General features: G+C 38.0%; 1 protein-coding gene and 1 pseudogene across 7 annotated transcripts in view; both read left to right on the top strand.

Annotated features, from left to right (window-relative positions):
- The window catches only part of GABPB1 (GA binding protein transcription factor subunit beta 1), a 69886-nt gene that overhangs the window by 6710 nt on the left and 41994 nt on the right, over nucleotides 1-21182 (top strand). The window lies entirely within an intron of this gene.
- Nucleotides 11816-15872, top strand: LOC147580216 (small ribosomal subunit protein uS8 pseudogene; annotated as a pseudogene).

Genomic DNA, 21182 nt, shown 5'->3' with positions numbered 1-21182 from the left:
GCGTTAACCATCAGATAGTTCTCTATAATTAAGAGTCTGTTTCTTGCTTTGACTCTCATTTTTCCCCCTTGTTTTGTTTCTTAAATTCCACATGTGAGTGAAATCATATGGCATTTGTCTTTCTCTGACTGATTTTGCTTAGCATTATACTCTCTAGCCATATGTTGTTGCAAATGGCAAGATTTCATTCTTATGGCTGAATAATATTTCATCACGCATATATATATTTGCATATATATATTTTGCATATATATGTGTATATATTTGTGTGTGTGTGTGTATATATATACATATATATATATATATCACATCACATCTTTATCCATTTCATCAATCAGTGGACACTTGGGCTGCTTCCATACTTTGGCTATTGTAAATAATGCTGCTATAAACATAGGGGTGCATGTATTCCTTTGAATTAGTGTTTTTGTTTTCTTTGGGTAAATACCCAGGAGTGTGATTGTTGTAACTTGGTTTACTACAGTAGTAATTCTTTTAAAGGAGGTGAGTAGAGGCTGCTATGGTACTTTTCTTTTAATATCCCCTTCCATTCTGCAGATGTGGAAACTAGATGGATATTTACCCTAAGTCATAATATTATTAATTGTAGAACTGTACACTGGAATTAGGTCATTTCCTCTCATAAAATTGGATGTCCAGTCTTTTTGATTCCTGTACTCTTCTGTGTCTACAACACTTACCATGTATCTAAACAGAGGGAAAAAATTTAAACTGTGCCTTAGTCTGAGCTGCTATAATAAACACAGACTTGGTAGCTTATAAACAACGGAACTTTATTTCTCACAGTTCTGAAGACTGGGAGATCCAAGATCAAGGTGCTAGCATGGTTGGGATCTGGGGGGGACCCTTTTCCAGTTGCAGACTTGTCCATTGTATTCTCATGTGCTGGAAGGAGCAAGGGAGCTCTCTGGGTGCTTTTTTTTAGAAGGATGTAAACTTTACTCATGATCCTTCCTCATGACCTAATCACCTCCCAAACATTTCACCTCCCTAATAGCATCACTTTGGCATATAAATTTGGGGGCGAGGGAGAGACACACAGGCATTCAGACCATAGCAGATGGTATGGTGTTTAAGTGAATGATCTGAAAAATTTCCCTTATATCCTGGCTTGTGTGAAGTCTTACATTTTGCCCCTGTGATTGTTCCACCTGTGTCTTCAGCCATTCCTTTCATACAGACTCTCAATTTCTCTGTCTTAGTTTATTCCTGTATGCATTAGATATAGCCTGAACTTAACACCAGTCACTTCTTTCATATTTACCTGTTGTTAAATCTTTCCACTGTCTCCTCTGTTTTTCTTCACAGTCACAGCATATTTATGGGGGAAGGTGGGTAATGACGATTTCTTGGCCACTGAATTTATGCTGAACAATTCCCAATGGGCCTTTGTTACTTGGCCATTGTTTTATTAATCTCACCTTTTTCTGTTTTCTCATATGTCTTCTTTCTCTTTTTCAAAAGATACCATTGATTTGATTTCTACTTAATTGAAAAAGTGAATAGAGGGGCGCCTGGGTGGTTCATTTGGTTAGTGTCTGACTCTTGATTTCAGCTCAGGTCATGATCCTAGGGTTGTGGGAACGAGACCCCGCATTGGGCTCTACTGAGCCTGGAGCCTGCTTAAGGGTCTCTCTCTCTTCCCTGCCTCCCCTCCCACCCCATCCCTGCTTGTGCCCTCTCTCAGTCTCTCAAAAAAAAAAAAAAAAATAGAGTACAAGCTTGCACATTTTTTTTTTTCATTGTCACCATGATGAATCTATTCTTTCATCTTATTTTGTGAACTGGATGGAAGTGAATTCTTTTTGCTTTTCTAGGAATCTTGCTTCCACACAACTTTTAGTCTTGGATCACTTTGATTGTTAAGTGCAGTGGTTGGGTAATAATAAATCTAAAAGTGGTGAAAATTGCTCAGTTTTTCTTTGTAAGCTTTATCATCATCATACTTAAATCTTAAAGTTGTTCATAATACATGTTTCTAATTTATTATTTATACCCATTAGTCAGCACAGTTCTTTAGATTACTCTTTACTGGATCTCACTTTGTCCTGAGGCTCTGCTTTGCCTATTATTTCCCTTTCTAGCTTTAGAGTCTCTTCGTCCAATCCATCCTACATACGGCTGCCAGAATAATTTTCCTAAAACTTTTTTTGAACCCACTGCTATTAAACCTAAACAGTGGAGGAGAGAGCATGTGCTATTGGCCTTTGCACTCTGCATTGTGCCAAGCAAAGTGAATTGAACTTGTGCTGAATAAATGTTTGAATGGATCACCGTTTGCTCAAAACATTGAATGACTTCCAATTGTCTGCAGGATAAAGTCCAAACTCTGCTTTCTGGCTTTCAAACCTTTCACGTTGTGCATCTTCAACCTTACTTCAACCTTGTTTCCTCTGTAGTTTACCATGCTCAGGCACAATTCTGCATGTTCTTCCTTTTCCTTGATAGTCTTGTCAGAGCCTATTGACATGTTTGCTTTTAGCTGGGCCCTGTCCTAATCTTTGGTGGTATGGTAATGAAAACAGAAGACAGAGTCTGTTTTCTTGGAGCTGACATTCAGGATGAGAGGGGAGGAAAAGCACAGTAAATAAATTATCAGGTGGTAGTGAGTGGAATGAAAAGGAATAAAACTGGATAAGGGGTGAGAATGGTAGAAGGTGGTTGCTATTTTAGGTGGTCAGGGAAAGATCTCTTTGGGTGTCCTAGAACGAGGGAGTTAACCATGCAGTTATAGAAGTGAAGAGCTTTCTGGGCAGAAGAAACAACGTGTGCAAGACCCTCAGGTGGCAACATGTTTGGCTTGTTTGAATGATGAAGAAGACTTGTGTGCCTAGAGCAGAATGAATAAGGAGGAGTGATAGATTAGAGAGGTAGTGGGGAGCTAGACTGTGCTCCAAACAAATGTCTTTCATTGAAGAGGCCTTCCTCGACTACATCACTTTGTTGATTTAAAGCTTCTCTGAACCTGTATAGCGACTATGGAAGTTGCTTTCCAATTATTTTTTTATTGTGATCCACAGTAAAAAATGTATTTTGCATCAATAATACATAAATAAATGTATTTTGCGTACATGTTATATGTGTGTGTTCTGTGTGCATATTTATGACTGGAACAACAATTTCATGAAACGTGGCTTACTTTTACTATATTTGCTATATGGTGATACTTTTAAAAATGTTGACTTTAACCTGCTAAATGATTTCACAGTCTGCTAAAGGGTCATGACCTACAGCTTGGAAAACAGTGATCTACGGTATAAGCCCACTTAAGAAAAAGAATCACAACCACTCTTATTATAATCCACATATCCTTTCAGGTTATGAAATATCTTCAGTTAAAGAACATGGTTTCAATTATTTTGTGTATGTGTTTTTAGTGTTTGTTGTACTGCTGAATAGAGAGGACTTGTTTAATTTGGCAAATAGCTATTGAGTGGGATACTAGAAACTGCTGAATACTAAAATACACATAAGAATGAGACTTCCTGACTTCCTAAGGCTTGCAGCAGAGGAGAGCTTGTAAACAAATCCTTGTAATAGAGTGGAATCCATATATTTATGGAAGTAGGTTCAGGGCACAATGAGAAAATAGAGAAATGATTAATTCTTTTTGCTGAGAAGGGCAACAGGAGCTTGTTGGAGGAGGTAATGTCTGAACTGAGTTTTGAAGAAAGAATATGAACATGGTGAGGTAATTTGGGGTAAGGAGACTTCTTAGGTAAAATAACATATAAAGGAATGATGTCACAAGACAGAATAATATGTAGGGGTAATTATAGGTAACTGTATTATTGGAGTATAAATGCAAGTAGGAAGTGGTGAGTTGATGAAGCCACAGTGATGCACGGGCCAGATCCAGAAAAGTCTGAAATGCTTTGTAGGAAGTTGCTACATGGGAAGTAGAGATACCATCTCTCAGTAAGTCCAATACAGCCAGTTTTTCCCCAAGTGATGAAATATATTGCTGTTTCCTCAATTGTGCCCTAGTGGAAGTTGGCCTACATTTATGGGCTATGTTGTACCAAATAAACTTTTTTATATATTAAATTTTCACCCATTGCAATGTTAAATTGACTCTATAAGAAGCATTTGAGAACAGAGACCCACTGAGGAGATGGGAGATTCCCATTTCAGGGTTATTCTGGGCTTTATGTTTATGAGTGGAATGGTAGGTGGCCAACTATTTATTTTTCACTTCAAGTTAAATATACATATAATTAAAGTCTGTATTTGATAGGTGATTGGAATACATGACTGTATGTTTTAGGAAGATATTTTGATAAATTTAGCCAAACCCCAGTTTAACACTTTATGACAATGTCCAAAATACAGAAATTTCAAATAAACTGGGAAGAATATTTGTAATGTATATAATAAACAAGAAATATATATATAATGCACTCCTACAAAGAAACAGTGACATAGAAAAACAAGGAATACAAACTGGCAGTTTCAGACGAGAAGACGTAAGTGGCCAATAAATATTTGGTAAGTTATGCAATCTCATTAGTAATATGAGAGCTACATATTAAAGTTAGGCAAAATTTTAAAAGCTTGCTAATATTAAAATTGACTATATTGTGAGGAAATAATAAATATTATATAAACTATTGGGAATATAAGTTGGTTTGGGGATGTAAATTGATGTGGGCAATTTGTTAGTATCTATTAATTTAAAATGGTATTCCCAACAAGTCTATTGCCTGTTGTCTGCACTAGAGGAACACTATTATATGTGCATAAGGAGGCATATACAAGTTTGTTCATTGCAGCAGTTTATAATAAAAAATCTGGAAAAATAAAACTGGTCGTAATAGTAAAATAACCAAGTAATTGGTATATTCATATTATGGAATAAAATGTCATTTGAAGAAATGAACACGGTATATACTGAGCGATAAGTTGCAGAACAGTATATATACTATGTTATTAAATATATACATAAGGAAAAAAACCAGAACAGTGCTGTATTTTGGAGGGGCAGGTAGGTATATATACGTGTAAATGTGAAGAATATGGTCTGGTAAGGTAAATCCTGAACCGGTAGTAAAGTGCTTAACTCTTGGGTGATGGATAGAGGATTGGGTTTGGACAGTAGAGATAAGGAGGGACGATTGAAGGGAGTTTTTCAGTAATCTTTGGAACTTAAAAATTAGAATATTAATTATAGTGTATATTTAAAAAATCATTAAAATGATGATCAGTTGACAATAGGATTGACAATAGTTGGGATGGAAGGAAACCAGTTAAAGGGGTACTTGATTAACATAGGCGTGAGAGGGGCACCTGGGTGGCTTAGTCCGATAAGCCTCTGACTTCGGCTTAGGTCATGATCTCACAGTTTGTTGGTTGGAGCCCCACATCAGGCTCTGTGCTGACAGCTTAGAGCCTGGAGCCTGCTTCGGATTCTGTGTCTCCCTCTCTCCCTGCCTATCTCCTGCTCATACTCTGTCTCTCAAAAATGAATAAAGGTTAAAAAATTTTTTTTAAAGTAGGCATGAGAATGCAGTGGCAAAGACTGGAGAGAAGAGGACTAATTTATAAATGACGTGAAGGTAATTTCACAATGTGTATCAACATTACAATTGTATTTACTTTTGTCTCAATCCTACTTCAGGGAATTTATCCTACAGTTATATGAAATGAAGTGATATATTTACACAGTTCTTAGTTGCAATGTTGTTTGTAATAGTGATAGTGTCCAGCCATAATAAACTAAGACCTATCCACACAACGGCATACTAAGCAGCTGTACAAAAAATGAGGAAGCTGTCTATGGACTAATGGGAAAAGATCTCCTGGATGTGTTAAGTAAAAAAGCCAGTGGAGAACAGTGTATGTAGTAATGCTACCATTTGGTAATAATAGAAATAGTGGAAGGATACTCATGAAACTAGTAAAGGTGATTATTTGTGGCTGTGGGGAAGGGTAATAGTGTAAGTGCTTCCATTGAGACTTTCAATGCATACATTTCTGTGTTTGGATTTTTGAGCTATATAAAACTGTTGCCTATTTGAGAAAAAAGAAATTAAGAGAAAAAGAGATGTGAAGTAGACCCTATAGTCTTTGATGACCAATTGTATGTAGAGACATGAGGGAAGGAGGAAGTTAAGGGTAGCTCTCACATTTCTAATTCAGGGAGGTAAAAAAGGTCATAGCAACATCAGGGAGTATAGGAGGAAGATTAGGGTTTGGCCTGTGCATGGGAAGTTCTGGACTTAATATCCAGATGAATCCTTACTACTTCTTAGTTTAGTGTTTGTGTATGTATTTGTGTGTGTAATTTATGTGCTTTAGATAAGGAACTTGAGCTTATTTTAAACATGAATATTAAATAATCATCAATAAATATTTTTTATCCTTAGATTACATTTCTGTTTTAGGTTTTATGGAGAACAGCTTTGTAATGACTTCATAAATTTACAGTTAAATAGGGACACTGGGATGCACAGATAGAATGTAGATAGAGAAATAGGGAATGTAGATCTGATAAATACAAAGCTTCTATGGGAATTAGGAACTTAATTTATTAGCATGGTTCTGATTTAATCACATCTTTTGGTATCAGAAATTCAAAGAAATAAACATAGCTTTGTATAAGGATGTGATCTTTAGGGTACCTGAGATTATACTGTAATATTTAAAACAATATTAAAACTGGTTTAGACAAGTTTATAGTAGAGCATGAAAGTTATTTTTTATATAGCATGCTTGGGAGTAAATGTATATTATGTAAGACAAGGAAGTTTAACCTTAATGGAGAAAAGGAGTCACAACATTCTGGGTACTGCCTAAAACAAGTTCATGCTATGTAATTTGGTATTTAAAATTTATTTGAATGAGTTAATATTTCAGAATCTAATTTTGAGGCCCTAATTTATCCATACACCTTTTACCTGATTTCTGTTTGGCTAGAGTAAAAAAATAAAACGGGAGCACGGGTAAATCACATACATGCCAGGACTTGCAGATGAATGTAGTAAATCTTCTCTAGGTTTATGTTAATAAGGACTTGGGTGTGGAGTAGTAGTACAATAGAGCTGCTAAGTAATTCTTACGTGAGATTTAAAATTTTAACCGTTTTATATCTGAAGAAAAGACATCTTCTTTTAAAAATAACAAATAATGTTCTCTATATAATACTGTAACACTTGGAGATGGTTTTGCTTTAGTGAGGGTGAAACTGTTCTGTCACCTCCAACCTATGCTTACTCCTTAACCCCTTGCCTTTCTCAGCACCACAGTCCTCTGGAGCTTTAGGAAACAATTTGAGAAATGCTGGATTGGAGTGGGCTACAGTTTGGGCATGGATGGATTCTTACCTCATATATGTTTGTTTGTTTGTTTTGTTTTTAGCACACAGCACAAAATTTTATTCATAGAGTAAAAGGAATACATGAATAGATGTAAGATGTTCCTAGATGGTAAGTTTGAAGTTATAAATAAACCAATTCTTTGTTCATTAATTCAGTATACATTTTTCTCTTAAGCCTAAAGATCTCATCCACTCCTTTGGCTTTTAATGCCATTTTATATGCTGATGAGTCCTAAAAGTGTACTTATAGCCCTGACCTCTCTTTAAAAAAAAAAAAAAAAAAAATTAATGTTCATTTATTTTTGAGAGAGACCAAGTGCAAGTGGGGGAGGGGCAGAGAGAGGGCAAGGGCGGGGAGACACAGAACCCTAAGCAGGCTCCAGGCTCTGAGCTGTCAGCACAGAGCCCAGTGTGGAGCTTGAACTCATGAACCACAAGATCATGACCTGAGCTGTAGTCAGATGTTCAATCACCTGAGCCACCCATGCGCCCCAATGACCTTTCTTTTTGTACAGCCAAGTTCTCATTGGACATTTTCACCTGGACGACTTAAAAGCCAAAACTTAACTCTTATTTTTCCACCTAAAGCGGATCCTATTCTAGAGTACCATCTCTATAAGTGGCACGTCTATCTACTCATTTTTTAAAAAACTTATTTAAATCCAAGTTAACATATAGTGTAGTATTGGTTTCAGGGGTAGAATTTAGTGGTTCATCACTTACATATATACCCAGTGCTCATTCCAACAAGTGCCTTCCTTAATGACCATCACCCATTAGCCCTTCCCCCCACCTCCCCCCACCCCCCACAGCAACCCTCAGTTTGTTCTCTGTATTTAAAAGTCTTATGATTTGCCTCCCCGTTTTTATCTTATTTTTCCTTTCTTTCCTCAATGTTCATGTTTTGTTTAACTTCCACATATGAGTGAAATCATATATTTGTCTTTCTCTGACTTATTTCACATAGCATAATACACTCTAGTTCCATCCACGTTGTTGCAAATGCCAAGATTTCATTCTTTTTTTTTTTTTAATTTTTTTTTTCAACGTTTTTTATTTATTTTTGGGACAGAGAGAGACAGAGCATGAACGGGGGAGGGGCAGAGAGAGAGGGAGACACAGAATCGGAAACAGGCTCCAGGCTCCGAGCCATCAGCCCAGAGCCTGACGCGGGGCTGGAACTCACGGACCGCGAGATCGTGACCTGGCTGAAGTCGGACGCTTAACTGACTGCGCCACCCAGGCGCCCCTGCCAAGATTTCATTCTTTTCAATTGCTTAGTAATATTCCAGTGTGTGTATATGCACGCGCGCATACACACACACACACACACACACACACACACACACGAATGTTACTTGGCAATCACACACACACACACGCACACACACACACACGAATGTTACTTGGCAATCAAAAAGAATGAAATCTTGCCATTTGCAACACACACACATCTTCTTTATCCATTCATCTGTCAATGGACCTTTGGGCTCTTTAAATAATTTGACTATTGTTGATAGTGATAGTTAAATAATTTGACTATTGTTGACAATGTTATAAACATTGGGGTGCATGTGCCTCTGCACATCAGCATTTTTGTATCCTTTGCATAAATACCTAGTAGTGCAGTTGCTGGGTTGTAGAGTATTTCTATTTTTAATTTTTTTGAGGAACCTCCATATTGTTTTCCAGAGTGGCTGCATAAGTTTGCATTCCCACCAACAGTGCATAAGTTCTTTTTCTGCATCCTCACCAACATCTGTTGTTTCCTGAGTTGTTAATTGTAGCCATTCTGACAGGTGTGAGGTGGTATCTCGTTGTGGTTTTGATTCGTATTTCCTGGATGATGAGCATCTTTTCATGTCTGTTAGCCCTCTGGATGTCTTCTTTGGAAAAATGTTATTCATGTCTTCTGCCCATTTCTTCACTGGATTATTTGTTTTTTGTATTTTGAGTGTGATGAGTTTTTTTTTTAATAAATTTTGGATACTCTTTATCCAATATGTTATCTGCAAATATCTTCTCCCATTCCATCCATTGCCTTTTAGTTTTGTTGTTTCCTTCGCTGTGCAGAAGCTTTTCATCTTGCTGAGGTCCCAGTAGTTCCATTTTTGCTTTTATTTCCCTTGCCTCCAGAGACAGGTCTAGTAAGAACTTGCTGTGGCTGAAGTCAAAGAGGTTGCTGCCTGTTTTCTCCTGTAGGATTTTGATGGTTTCCTGTCTCATATTTATAGGTCTTTCATCCATTTTGAATTTATTTTTGTGTGTAGTATAAGAAAGTGGTTCAGTTTCATTCTTCTGCATGTTGGTGTCCAGTTTTCCCAGCACCATTTTCTGAAGAGACTTTTTTCCATTAGATATTCTTTCCTGCTTTGTTGAAGGTTAGTTGGCCATTACATTTGTGGGTCCATTTCTGGGTTCTGTATTTCTCATATAACTTTGATGTGTCCAGTTGAGTGAAAGGATGGTAATATCCCAGTATATAGAAATTAAGCATTAGTGGTTCTTAATCAAGTATATTTTACCTCCAAGGGACATTCAGCAATATGTAGAGACTTTTTTTTTGATGTCATAAAATGGGGGACAGGGTGGTGGTACTGGCATCTGATGGGTAGAGACCAGGGATGCTGCTAAATGTCATACAATGCATAGAAAAATCTGTGACAAAGTCGCAGTATGTCAGTACTGAGAGAAATACTTGGTTAGTTGAATACCACCTATGTATGTAACACTTACAAAGTGCTTATGGGTGCAAATGGCACTAAAAGAAAACCTTGTCTATATCCACAAGAAACTTATAACCTAGCTAAAGCATCTTAAACTTAGTAAGTTTGTGGCCAAACTCTTAAAAATATTTTTTAATGTAAATTTATTTTTGAGAGAGTAAGAGAGAGAGAGAGAGAGACAGAGACAGAGCGCAAGCAGGGGAGGGGAAGAGAGAGAGGGAGACACAGAATCTGAAGTAGGCTCCAGGCTCTGAGCTGTCAGCATAGAGCCTGACGCACAGCTCAAACTCAGGATCTGTGAGATCATGACCTGAGCTGAAGACAGACGCTTAACCAACTGAGCCACTAAGGCGCCCCAGGAAATACTCTTTATCTGTGCTGTCCAGTATTATAGTCTTAAGCCACATAGGGCCATTGAACACTTGAAATGTGGCTAGTGTGATTGAGGTACTGAAGTTTGGTTTGTTTGTTTGTTTTGAGAGAGAGAGAGGAAATGTGAATGGGGGAGAGGCAGAGAGGGGGACAGAGGATCCAAATCTGGCTCTGCGCTGACAGCCGCAAGCCCGATGGAGGGCTTGAGCTCATGAATGGTGAGATCATGACCTGAGCTGAAGTCGGAGGCTCAACTGATGGAGCCACCCAGGTGCCCCAGGGTACTGAAGTGTGTGTTTGTTTGTTTGTTTGTTTGTTTGTTTTGAAAGAGAGCATGAGCAAGGGAAGGGCGGAGAGAGAGGGAGAGAGAATCTCAAGCAGGCTCTACACACTCAGTGCAGAGCCTGATGTGGGGCTTGAACTCACAGGTCATGACCTGAGCCGAAATCAAGAGTCGGACTCAACCTGCTGAGCCACCCAGGCACCCCTGAAGTTTTAATTAAATAGCCATATGCATCATAGTAGTGCAGTTCTATAGGACATACTTGGGCAGAATGAAATTGATACCACATGGCATGAAAGAAACGTATGAAGGGCTGAAAAGTAAAGTGACACATATTTGGAAAATAAAAATGAATCTTAACTGCATAAAACAGAACGTCTAATGGATTAAAAGACAAGGCAATAGCAGAAGGGGAATAAAGGGTTCTAGGTTCTGAGGTCTTTGTATTATATAGAAGGAGGGTCAGTTTTAAAAATATCCTTTGTATGGGAAACTTTAAATATGTAAAAGCAAAGGAGAGTATAATGAAACCCCCATGTATTTATGTATTCATTGGCCAATGATGATCAACTCAAGACTAAAATGGTCTCTTACATATTCCTCTTTATTTTATTTTATTTTATTTATTTTATTTTATTTTATTTTATTTTATTTTATTTTATTTTATTTTATTTTATTTTATTTTATTTTATTTTATTTTTTTATTTTATTTTGAGAGAGCAAGCTCACTAGCAGGTGGGGGGAGAGAGACAGAGGAAATCCCAAGCAGGCTCCTCACCATCAGTGTGGAGCCCAATGTGGGGCTCGAACCCACAAACCATGAGACCATGCCCTGAGCAAAAACCAAGAATTGGACACTTAACTGACTGAGCCACCCGGTTGTCTCCCTCATTATTTTAAAAGTGATCCCAAGTATCACATTATTTAATCTATAAATGTATTGTTTTTATCTCTAAAAATATATAAACTTAAACTATAATACAATTATCCAGAAAAATATAAACATAATTCCTTAATATCATTACGTATTGAGGCAGTGTTAACATTTCCTCCATCTCCAAAATGATGTTTTTTTCTTTTCTTTTTTAGAGAGAGTGAGCTTGAGTTGGGGGAGGGTAGAGAGAGGGAGGGAGAGAGAGAGAGAGAGAGAGTATGAATCTCAAGCAGGCTCCACACCCAGTGCAGATCCCAATGATTATGACCTGAGCTAAATCAAGAGTCAGACGTTTAGCCGACCAAGCCACCCAGGCTTCCCACAACTGCTGATGGTTTTGTTTTTTTAATGCAACATTCACATTTATTGAAATATCTTATGGAACAAAAAAGGGGAGTACTGAACATCTAACAACTGTAAACTTTCTCAGGTATTTCTTTATCCAAAATGATTTTTTTTTTTTACCAACTTAATTTTTTAGGTCATAATAATTTTTTTAGGTCAGTTTTAGGTTCACAGCAAACTTGAGGGGAAAGTATTTTCCATACACCATCTGCCCCCATACATTGCATAACCTCCCCCATTATCAGTATCCCCACCAGAGTGGTACATTTGTTACAATTGATGAACCTACACTGACACATCATCGTCACCCAAAGTCCATAGTTTACATTATGATTCATACTAATGTTGTATGTTCTATGCATTTGGGCAAATGCATAATGACATGTGTTCATCATCATGGTACCATACCGAGTATTTTTACTGCTCCATAAAAAAAAGATTTTAAAAATTTACATTTAGTTTCTTCAAATTGTAATCCAAACAGGGTCCACACATTGCCATTGACTGATGCTTGCTTAGGTCTTTATTTATTTTTTTAATGTTTATTTCTTTAAAAGTTTGTTTTTAACGTTTATTTTTGAGTTAAATCTTGAGCGGGGGAGTGGCAGAGAGAGAGAGAGAGAGGAAGTCACAGACTCGGCAGCAGGCTCCAGGTTCTATGCTGTCAGCACAGAGCCCGATGCAGGGCTTGAACTCACGGACTTCAGGATCATGACCTGAGCCGAAGTTGGACGCCCAACTGACTGAGCCACCCAGGCGCCCCTTTAATGTTTATTTATTACTGAGAGAGTACAAGCGGGACAGAGGATTAGAAGCAGGCTCCTAGCATACAGCAGAGAGCCTGATGTGGGGCTCAAGTACAGGAACCGCATGATCTGAGCTGAAGTCAAGAGTCAAACTCTTAACCGACTGAGCCGTTTAGGTGTCCCTGCTTAGGTCTTTTAAAGCAAGATTTTGGTTAACTCTAGACTTTTAATGCATGGTATAATTCTTAGGGAACCACTGCAAGAACAAAAATAGAGGCTGTAACTTCCAAATCAGTAGAAGAAATAGATAAAATATTAAAAAAGAATCAGTCCAAAAGAAGACAGAGAAAAGAAACTGAACAGGTAACAAATGGAGAGAGCACAAAATTAGATGCTAGATTTAAACCTAGTTAAAGGTAAAAAGTAAATAATTGCACAGGTATCTTCCTAGCCTAAGGCATCATCAGCTGTTGCCTCCAATAATTTCCTAAGTAGTATTCCCGCCTCAATTCTTGCCTCCCTCTATGTACTACCCATATAATAACAGGAGTAGTTTTAAAAAAATGTAAATCAGCTCTTTTCTGCCATCTTTCTGTGCCACCGTAATGATGCACATAAATGTCCTGGCAGATTCTCTCAAGAGTATTAACAATGCCAAAAAGAGAGGCAAACACCAGGTTCTTATCAGGCCATGCTCCAAAGTCATAGCTGTGATGATGAGGCATGGTTATGCTGGCGATTTTGAAATCGTTGATGATCACAGAGCTGGGAAAATTGCTGGGAACTTCATGGGCAGGTTAAACTGTGGAGTGATCAGCCCCAGATTTGATGGGCAACTCAAAGATGTAGAAAAATGGCAGAATAATCTCCTGTCTAGCCAATTTGCTTTCATTGTACTAACCTCAGCTGGCATCATGGACCATGAAGAAGGAAGATGAAACACACCGGAGGGAACATCCTGAGATTTTTTTCTAGGGATATAATACATATGTGCAAATAAAATGCCTCAATGGACCATATATATATATACACATACGCATGCATATAAGTCATATCACAACACTCTCCTGTTGAAAACATTCCAACAACTTCCTGGTAAATTCAGTGAAGTCCGTACTTAGTAGTGCCTATAACACCCTACATGATGTGGTCCATTTCTGTTTCTGTGACTGCATATCCTGCTATCATTTTTCACTCAAGCTTAGGGCCCTTAAACTTGCTGTGCCATCTCCCTGGATCACCAGGAGCAGTCAGAATTCTTAGTTCTTTAAAAAAAGCAGCTTAGTTCTAAAAACCAGAAACCACCTCTGGTTAATTTAGCAGAAAAGGAATTTGTCACAGGAAGAAACCACCACTGTCAATGGAATCTGCTTCCATTCTTGCCATAATGGATTCTATATACTTGCTGCTTTTTTATGCATTTATTTCCTAAGTTATAGTCCATCCTGGACGTTTCTTTATTGGAGTGGAGGTCATGTAACTGCACCCTAGCTGCGTGGAAAGCTGGAAAAGCAAATATTTAGCTTCACTAGTAGGTAGAAGTTTCTGGCTTCTTTCAGGACTCATCAGAGGGGAATTCCTTGGACATATGAAGATGTTTTGATGCTGAGCCAAAAGAGTGACCTGTCCTTTATGATGCTTTTCTCAGGAATCCTTCCTTGCTTTGCTTCCTCCCTTAATTCACATTTCTACTCAAATGTCCTCTCCTCGAAGAGGCCTTTCCTTAGACTTTGTCTAAAATGGTGATTCCCCATCTCTAATCCAGTATTTTCTCTTTTCTTATTCTGCCTTATATTTTCTTCATAGTACCACTGTTACTGATTGATTAATTGGTAGCCTCTTCCCCAGGAACACAAGCTCCATGAGGGTAGGGACTTGTTTTTGTTTACCTTTCTGTTGGCACATACTAAACATTTGTTTAATGAATGAAGGGAAAACATAGATAATGCTATAAATACCTGAGAAAATTTAAAGGGAAGGATTATTGAGGAATTAGCTCATTTAAGGAAGGTTTATTGGAGGGATGCTTGGGTAGCTCAGTTGGTTGAGCATCTGACTTCGACTTTGGATCAGGTCATGATCTCGCAGTTTTGAGTTTGAGCCCCACATTGGGCTCTGTGCTGACAGTTCAGAGCCTGGAGCCTGCTTCAGATTCTGTGTCTCCCTCTCTCTCTGTCCCTTCCCGGCTCATTCTCCCACCTTCTCTCTTTCAAGAATAAATGAACATTAAAAAAATTTTAAAAGAAAGTTTATTGGAGAAGAGAAATTTTTAAAATGGGCTTTGATTGGAGGATTTGGAGAGAAGGAAGGTAGCTATCTAAACTGGGCAAATAGCATGAGGGAAGGCATTGGGTATGGAGTAAGGTGGACACGTATCGAATAAGAATTGTTTAGAATCTGATGGCTATCAGGGTCCTTTATGAGGTGGGAATTGAGAAAAGTGGACAAGGTGAAGGTGTGAGGTTATAGCAGGTGATAGAGGGCCTTAAACTAATAATAAGGTGGTCTTTTACTTGCTAGAGAGTAAAAGATGACTAGTGTTTTTTTTTTTTTTAATTAAAAATAAACTGGTATTTTCACATAGTATTATGCAGGCGTAAAATAGAATGAGGTAAATCTCTGGAGAATTTTCTGGGAAATATATTAAGTGGAAAAAAAAAAGCTAAGTGCAGAACAGTGTATGTAGTATACTCTCTTGGTATATGAAGTGTGTGTGTGCGAGTAAGAATATATATACTAATTTGTTTATGTTTCAAAAAGAAAAACTGAAAAGCCAAACCAGAAATTAATAAAATGGTTACCTTGGGGTGGGGAAGAGGGAGGGAGAGGGAATGATGTGAAGGAAATAGGAATGGAAGTGAGATTCCTGTTTAGTTTTGACTTTTGAATTATGTAAATATTTTACACATTCAAAAATTACAATTAAATGAAAATAAAAACAATCTCTAAAATTGGGAACAAACTTAAAAAAATGAACCTATTGTATATCAAAATAGTTCTTTAAATACATGGAGAAAAACACACTCAAGTGACTTTTGAACTCTATATCAAATGGCATATATGCTAAGGACAAAAAGAACTGCCGAGAAATCTTAAACCTCATTCATTTTATTGCTAGTTGTAATGTTGATGTTTTAAAAAAATTTTTTTTTTTTTTAACGTTTATTTATTTTTTTGGGACAGAGAGAGACAGAGCATGAACGGGGGAGGGGCAGAGAGAGAGGGAGACACAGAATCAGAAACAGGCTCCAGGCTCTGAGCCATCAGCCCAGAGCCCGACGCGGGGCTCGAACTCAGCGGACCGCGAGATCGTGACCTGGCTGAAGTCGGATGCTTAACCGACTGCGCCACCCAGGCGCCCCATAATGTTGATGTTTTTATTCTGATACCATTGGATACATGTTTAGGTTAAAGCCAATAAATAAGATTGTATGCTTATATGTTAGAAGTCAATAGAAATACAAAATCAAAGGAGCTAGGCAAAAAAGGATATTTATAATGTTGAACTTGAATTATAAATGTCAGTATGAATTCAGGATTTAAAATATGTATATTTCTTTATTTTTAAATTTTTTTAAATGTTTATTCATTTTTGAGAGACACAGAGAGATAGAGCATGAATGGGGGAGGGGCAGAGAGAGAGGGAGACACAGAATCTGAAGGAGGATCCAGGCTGTGAGTTGTCAGCACAGAGTCTGACATGGGCTCGAACTGACCAACCATGAGATCATGACCTGAGCCGGTCAGACGTTTAACTGACTGAGCCACCCAGGCACCCCAAAATATCCATATTTCTTAATTCCATCCATATATATATTTATATCTTAGATGTGTCCTCTGAAAGGATCTTGAAAGTGTGTCACTTTCGTAGATAATAAGTACTTGTATTACCTCAGTTTTGTTCTTTAAATACTTTATTGAAGAAATGACTGGTTCCAGGACTGAGGCAGGGAACGTACATAGTGAACCTAGGACAATTTGTGCCAGAAGCAAGAAACCTTTCAAAGACACAAGAAAAGCCTACCTGTAGAGGCTCTTTTTGGCCAAAATTGAAACAATTTGAACATAAAAAAGAATAAGGAGAATAATTTGAAACAATATATAATAAAAAAAACAAATGGAGATGGCTATTACCTATTCTTTACTCTGAAGATTGGTAATTTAACAATTGAATTGTCTTTTTTGGTAGAAATTTGCATGGTGCCAAAGTAACACTCCACAGAATACTAGTTGGTCTCAAAACAATAAAACTTTACAGTGGAAGGATCAGGCTTATTACCAGCTTTGTTATTAATCTTGGCATCACTAACAATGAGCCAAAAAATATGTGCATCCTGATGTGATTCAGTATCAAATAGACTGCATCAACTGAAGTATTTTTTTAATGTTTATTTATTTATTTTGAGAGAGAGAGAGAGAGCAGTGGAGGGGCAGAGAGGGAGAGAGAGGGAGAGAGAGAGAGAGAGAGAGAGAGAGAATATCTCAAGCACATTCTGCACTGTCCACACAGAGCCTGACATGGGGCTCGATCCCACTAATCATGAGATCGTGAACTCAGCTGAAATCAAGAATTGGATGCTTGACCGGCTAAACCACCCAGGCACGCCTGAAGTAATTTTGTAGAACATTTAAAATCTCAATTTAGTCGGACTTTTCAGACTTTGAGTTTATAAGTAATATGGGAGATGAAAGAAATTAAACACCACCTTAGATGAAGCAATCAGAAAAATACAGAATGTGAGATATAGATGAACTGGCCATTTAATGTCATAGGAGAGGAAAACAAGGGTAGCGGGGGGGGGGGGCGGGGAGGAGGAAACTGTCTGAGCATATAATTAATCTAGAGATATAACAACCAAATGCAGTATGTGCCAGCTGTAAAGTACATTTTTTTTAGAAAGGAGTAGGATGAAGCAAGATGGCCAACTTTTAATTTAGAATGTGGGTGATGGGCATATGGGTGTGTGTGTTTGTGTATATACACACATATATTCATTTATATGCATACATATACACTTTTCTATATTTAAAAGATTTTATAATAAAAACTTAAAAATATTTTCCTGTTTATGGACACTTAGGTTGTTTGTAGTTTCTTTTTCTTCAATTACAAATAATGTTTCTGTAAACGTTCCTATACATGCTCCTTTCCTTGTGTACATGTTAAGGAGATACGGCAACTTTCTAGTAGTGGAATCCTGGATCAGGGTAGACGTACCTTCAACTCTGCTAAATATTGATAATTTGTTCTTCAAATGGTTGTATTGATGAGGTTTTTAGACAAGAGAATTATTAAATGTATGTCTTCCCTATTAGGTGATGAATTCTTTGAGTGTAGGTACCATGTAGAGACTCATATAGAAATGTTTGAGTTGAACGAACTTGTATTTTAGTGGGACTGCCTGGTAGCAGGATGAGAAATTAGGATTAGGTCAGCTAAGAGGGTATTGTGATGTTTAAGGTATGAGGCAGTGAGTGTGTAAGACTGGAGGTAGTAGAGAGGAAGGGATGAATATTAGAAATCTTGGAGAGAAAGGATTGAAGTATAGGTGCTTTTATTGTCAGGTAGGATATTGATGATTCACTGTTGTGACTTCTAATACCCAGTAGTTTGTTGGCTTCACTTTATAGTAAACAGGTAAATTATGCTTCCCTATTAACTCAAAACCATCTACTGACCTAGTTCTAGTAGAGTTCTAGCCTTTTCTTCATCCTCTGCTTGCACTCTTTTTAAGCCTCAGTCTTTTCCTGGGATAAAGATATTGATTTAAAAGAGACTAGTAGTTGAATGGGGTAAAGGGGCAGTGGGTTGCAAAGATGGAAGAATTTATGTAGTAATATGGGTAGAATTTGTGGGTAGCTTCATTCCCAAGTCAGTTTGTGAAGTCTTCCTAGGACAGAGGATATCTTCCTGTAGTTTTTAAGGGGAAAGTTTATCTAGTGTTATAACAGAGGTAATTAATCAGATGTAGTTTTTTCTAAGAGAATGTCCTATATCTTCTTTTAAAATGTTGCAACTTCTTGTAAATTGTAAAGTTGGTGCCTTCAAGAAGTTTTGATTAATGGTTCTAGAATAGCTTTTTCCAACAGAAATATAATGTGAGGAGCATATTTAAAATTTTAGAGCAGCCACATTAAAAAAAAAGGTGAAATTAATTTTAATAATATATTACATTTAATCCCATATATCCAAAATATTACCATTTTAACATGTAATTGATATGTTATTAATGAGATATTTTGTATTCTTTTTTGGTACTAAGTCTTCAGAATCTGTTGTGTTATACTTATAGCACAGCTCCATTTGGACTAGCTACATTTCAGTGCCCACTATAATTATGGCTAGTGGCTACTGTATTGGACAGCTCAGTTCTAGAACATACTCAGTTGAAACGTTTGAACTCAGTTTGGTGCTGATTTGACCCACTGTCATTGAGGGTGGCCATGAGCTGATCTTGTTTCATAGACCTGTTGCTGGTTATTAGATAAGTTCTGGCTCCCTGTCCAAATCTTCCTGTCCAAGAGTGATTTTGAGGGTCCCAGACAAAGCCATTATCCAGATTTACTGATTATATTCACACTTTTCCCTTTTGCCTCAGAAAACCTAGAACTGACCTTGGACTGTTTTGAAACAAATCTGTCAATTTGAGTTGCTGCCAATAAAAAGAATATTCAAGCGAGTTCTAATCTCATTCATTTGTAAGGATTTTAGTTACAGCAAGGCTGACAGGAATTCAGCGAGCATTTTATTGATTGTGGTATTTCTTTTTTTTTTTTTTTTTTAATTTTTTTTTTCAACGTTTATTTATTTTTGGGACAGAGAGAGACAGAGCATGAACGGGGGAGGGGCAGAGAGAGAGGGAGACACAGAATCGGAAACAGGCTCCAGGCTCCGAGCCATCAGCCCAGAGCCCGACGCGGGGCTCGAACTCCCGGACCGCGAGATCGTGACCTGGCTGAAGTCGGACGCTCAACCGACTGCGCCACCCAGGCGCCCCGATTGTGGTATTTCTTAGAATTTGTGACACTGTCAGCCTTGTTTGCATTTTTAAAGTCAAACGTTATGACTCTTGGTTATCTGAGGTATTTCTGGAGTTTCTACTGTGTGCTAAATGTTTATTCAATGAATGTTTTTGAGCATTTCCCATACTTTAGGCACAGTGACAACTTGTAGCCAAGTAAACAGGCACATTTAGTGTGGTCTGATAAATGCTATGATAGAAACTTCATATGCTAGGAGAAAACAAAGAAGGACACTTCAGTTAATTTTGGGGCATCAGGAATGGCTTCTCTGAGGAGATAAGCTGAACTCTGAAGGACAGGTAGGAATAAATATGGCAATAGTGGGTGTGGAGAAGAGAAGATTCTTCCTGGCAGAGGGAATATTTTTTATAGATATCCAACAGTGAGAAAAAGAACCAAGTACAACATTTTTCCTGTAATTCAGAATTCAGTGTGAGAGGTAGTGAGTAGTGTATATGGGATGGTGGCAACAGATCCCAAATGTGAAAGGCCTGGACTCTTATGGCAGAGTTTGACATTTTTGTTTTTGTTGTTGAGAGAGAGAGCACACGTGCGCACACACAAGCTGGGGAGGTGCAGAGAGAATCTCAAGCAGGCTCTGAGCTGTCGGCACAGAGCCTAATGTGGACCTCGATCTCACGAATCATGAGATCATGACTGGAGCCAAAACCGAGTCCAGTGCTTCCGACTGAGCCACCTAGGTGCCCCAGAGAGTTTGACTTTAACTGAGTTAACTGAGGAAGAACGTGATTTCATTTAAGGATGACTAAGAAGTTTGGTATTAGAATGGAGAATAAATTAGAGGAAGACAAGACTGAGGCATAGACACTAATTTAGAGGTGTCCTAGGAGAGAAAGGATGGAGATGAGCAAAGATTGACGCAGAGAGACAAGACTGTCAACATATATTTATTGAAGGCCTACTTTCTAGCATTGGAAAGAGGTAGAAGAATTTAAGAGACATTTAGGAGGTAAAAGTGACAGGTCTTAATGATTGATTGGAATTGAAATGGGTAGAAGAAAGGGGTCAAGGACGATTCCAAAGTTTCTGATCTACAAAACAAGCCGCCACTTGGACAGATTGACTTTTTTTTTTTTAATTTTTTAATGTTTTATTTACTTTTGAGAGAGAGGGGGGGAGAGAGAGAATGAGCGGGGGAGGGGCAGGGAGAGAGGGAGAATCCATGAAGCAGGCTCCAGGCTCTGAGCTGTCAGCACAGAGCCCAACATGGGGCTCAAACCTGTGAACCACAAGATCGTGACCGGGGCCGAAGTCAGATACTTAACTGACTGAGCCACCCGGGCACCCCAGCTTGATTTTTAAAGTACCTTGGAATCTACAGGTGGAGGCATCTATCCAGTTGAACATTTGAGTCTAGTGCTTGGACAGAGTCTAGGACTGAAGATAGATTTGGAAG

The sequence above is a fragment of the Puma concolor genome, chromosome B3 (genome assembly GCF_028749965.1).
Source record: "Puma concolor isolate L17-30 chromosome B3, mPumCon1.1.hap2, whole genome shotgun sequence".
NCBI lineage: Eukaryota > Metazoa > Chordata > Mammalia > Carnivora > Felidae > Puma > Puma concolor.
The sequence above is the reverse complement of the archived record's forward strand: the minus strand, read 5'-3'. Positions and strand labels throughout refer to the sequence as shown.